This window comes from Nanorana parkeri, unplaced genomic scaffold, assembly GCF_000935625.1.
Source record: "Nanorana parkeri isolate BGI_ZX_2015 unplaced genomic scaffold, ASM93562v1 scaffold2145, whole genome shotgun sequence".
Taxonomy (NCBI): domain Eukaryota; kingdom Metazoa; phylum Chordata; class Amphibia; order Anura; family Dicroglossidae; genus Nanorana; species Nanorana parkeri.
The window spans coordinates 156,206-160,164 of NW_017308413.1; positions in this window are offsets into that span (position 1 = coordinate 156,206).

The window sequence follows — 3,959 nt, forward strand, 5'->3', positions numbered from 1 at the left end:
TTGTGTGCAACCACACGGGCAGGGCTGTATTGCAGCAGGAAAACGCTCAATCTGCCTGGCACGACTGTGGTGCCATTAGAAAATAATGGCACTGACAGCACAAATTAAAATTATTAAATCAAAACAATCTAAAATATAAACAATCAATGCCCCCCCCCCCTCAGCGGGCCGCGCTAAAATGATCAAACGTTGACCGGTCCGCGGCGATAAAAAGGTTGGGGAGCACTGCTGTATAGTGCAGCACAATGTGTTGGGTTGAAGAAAGACACAAGCCCATCGAGTTCTCCAGGTTGGCTCTATATACAGTAAATCCTGAATAATGACAATGTGTCTCGCCCTCCCCCGCCATCAACGTGACGCACAGCCGAGCCCGGCATCCATGTTTATTCCGGCATTTGACCAGCAAGTTGGATCCTGGTAAGAGTTGTAGTGTGAAGGAGCCCCTGGTGGGACATGGGAGATAAGGCTGTCAGGGCTGATAGGACTTTGGCTGCTTATCTGTGCGCGGCATATGTCCCATCTGTGTGTGGAGGTAGTTACTAAGAGTGTGGAGGATGACACAGCACCAGAGGGAGCAGAGCGAGGATTCAAGCGGAGACCCCTCTACCACCCGGAGCCATGTACTTATTGCTGCTGATCGGCCATATGACCCGTAAGTCTCTTCTCTCCATGCCTCTAATTGTTTTGGGGGTCCCCCTGTGCATAGCCCCCAAATATCTGTCTTCCCCCCCTCCCCCTCTGCGACTGTCCCCTGCTTGTGTCTGAGGACTCTAGACCCCTAATAATCATCACAGCAGCTTTTGTATGGTTTACTTTGTGACACTATTATAAAGGAAAAGTTACAACGTTACTAAAAGCAAACCAAGAAAATGTTCCCTTTGAAGGTCACTGATGATTTAGTTATAGGCGGAGCCTGGGGGGGTTGGGAAAGCACCTGCCCTCTTATGGGCCCATGTACAAAGGTAGTATGTACAGCCTCCCATAGAGGTCAACGGGCACAAGCAGCTGTATGCGGGTGAACGCTGGTACTTATGTACAGATGTAAATCCCTGGACGCAGCACCTACACCTGGGCACAGCGGGTGTACAGACATGGGAACTCAGCACAGGCATGGTGGGGGCCCCTCATAATGGGCCCAGCGGGTGTACAGACCCGGGAACTCAGCTCAGGGATGGTGGGGGCCCCTCATAATGGGCCCAGCGGGTGTACAGACCCGGGAACTCAGCTCAGGGATGGTGGGGGCCCCTCATAATGGGCCCAGCGGGTGTACAGACCCGGGAACTCAGCTCAGGGATGGTGGGGGCCCCTCATAATGGGCCCAGCGGGTGTACAGACCCGGGAACTCAGCTCAGGGATGGTGGGGGCCCCTCATAATGGGCCCAGCGGGTGTACAGACCCGGGAACTCAGCTCAGGGATGGTGGGGGCCCCTCATAATGGGCCCAGCGGGTGTACAGACCCGGGAACTCAGCTCAGGGATGGTGGGGGCCCCTCATAATGGGCCCAGCGGGTGTACAGACCCGGGAACTCAGCTCAGGGATGGTGGGGGCCCCTCATAATGGGCCCAGCGGGTGTACAGACCCGGGAACTCAGCTCAGGGATGGTGGGGGCCCCTCATAATGGGCCCAGCGGGTGTACAGACCCGGGAACTCAGCTCAGGGATGGTGGGGGCCCCTCATAATGGGCCCAGCGGGTGTACAGACCCGGGAACTCAGCTCAGGGATGGTGGGGGCCCCTCATAATGGGCCCAGCGGGTGTACAGACCCGGGAACTCAGCTCAGGGATGGTGGGGGCCCCTCATAATGGGCCCAGCGGGTGTACAGACCCGGGAACTCAGCTCAGGGATGGTGGGGGCCCCTCATAATGGGCCCAGCGGGTGTACAGACCCGGGAACTCAGCTCAGGGATGGTGGGGGCCCCTCATAATGGGCCCAGCGGGTGTACAGACCCGGGAACTCAGCTCAGGGATGGTGGGGGCCCCTCATAATGGGCCCAGCGGGTGTACAGACCCGGGAACTCAGCTCAGGGATGGTGGGGGCCCCTCATAATGGGCCCAGCGGGTGTACAGACCCGGGAACTCAGCTCAGGGATGGTGGGGGCCCCTCATAATGGGCCCAGCGGGTGTACAGACCCGGGAACTCAGCTCAGGGATGGTGGGGGCCCCTCATAATGGGCCCAGCGGGTGTACAGACCCGGGAACTCAGCTCAGGGATGGTGGGGGCCCCTCATAATGGGCCCAGCGGGTGTACAGACCCGGGAACTCAGCTCAGGGATGGTGGGGGCCCCTCATAATGGGCCCAGCGGGTGTACAGACCCGGGAACTCAGCTCAGGGATGGTGGGGGCCCCTCATAATGGGCCCAGCGGGTGTACAGACCCGGGAACTCAGCTCAGGGATGGTGGGGGCCCCTCATAATGGGCCCAGCGGGTGTACAGACCCGGGAACTCAGCTCAGGGATGGTGGGGGCCCCTCATAATGGGCCCAGCGGGTGTACAGACCCGGGAACTCAGCTCAGGGATGGTGGGGGCCCCTCATAATGGGCCCAGCGGGTGTACAGACCCGGGAACTCAGCTCAGGGATGGTGGGGGCCCCTCATAATGGGCCCAGCGGGTGTACAGACCCGGGAACTCAGCTCAGGGATGGTGGGGGCCCCTCATAATGGGCACAGCGGGGGTACAGACCCGGGAACTCACGCATGTGCTGATGTGCATTTTGTTAATGTGCCAATTATTTTTATTTTTTTACATCAGACCAAAATTCGGCATTTTTCTTATCTTAACGCACACTGTGAGGCCAGGTGCACACTTGGGCTCGTCTCAGGACCGCGCGTTCGTGTGCGGTTGCACACAGCATTCACCACGCAGCCCTATTGATCATCAATGGGGTTATATCCACGCGGCAATCGCTGAGGAAAGGTACATGCACCTTTTATCACGACGCACTTTTTCCAGCCGCGATTGTGCGTGATTGCATGTGCAGAATCGCGTCCGGAAACCGTGCGAGAGCCGACAAGTCCAGCTGGATGTGTGTTACTAATACTAGTGGAAGCATAACCCGGATCATTGAGAACCTTCATAGACATCTGTAAAGACGAGCTGCGACATCCCCTGCCAACCAATCAGATTACATCCTGCTCATCTAACGCGGTCATAACAAAGAAAGACGGGTATTGATTGGTTACTCTGCTTTTAGTTGCTGTCACGGCCACTACCCCTGGACTGACCACACAGAACACCCCTGGGCTGACCAAACAGGATTTGCACACTCACATCAGCCAATCAGGTAAGAGACTTCTCATGATTGAAGGTCATTTTTTGAAAGAATAACACAGATTTTGGGGAAAACAATTCTATTATTTGAAGAGAACCGGTCACCGACACAGAACAGGCGGTGCATCCGCCACCCCACCAATTGGCACCCGCCTAAAACCCAACATATTGGCTGCTCAGGCTTGTGCATGTGCCGCAGCAAAATGTATACAGCAACTGCATTTCAACTGATTGTCATGCACTCGGGGGGCAGTATTGTAATTAAAAATATTCTTTGGGATCCAAAAAAAAAGAGGCGTTCAGGAGATGGCAGCATCACCTCCACAATCCACCTCTGATTTATTTTCAGAGGGCAGTAAAGTCTCCCGGCTGTGTGAACAAGGCCCTATAGGTGGATGGATGACTATTGACTTGTATTCTCTCCCTGTCGGAGCTGAAGTGTCAGGCCCCCACAGAGGTTGCCCCGTGATCCCTCTGTACTGGTGACCATTGACACCGAGAAATAAAGTGAAGGGAAATCCAAAATATTACTGCCCAGAATAAGGCTGGCAATGCACTTAGAGCATTCACCCTACAAATCTTTCTCAGAATACATTCTGTGTAAATACATACTGTATATTTGTTGGTCAAATATATGTAATGTAATACCACATTATGGCCACTAGATGGAATAGAGGAGCTTAGGAAATAAGCG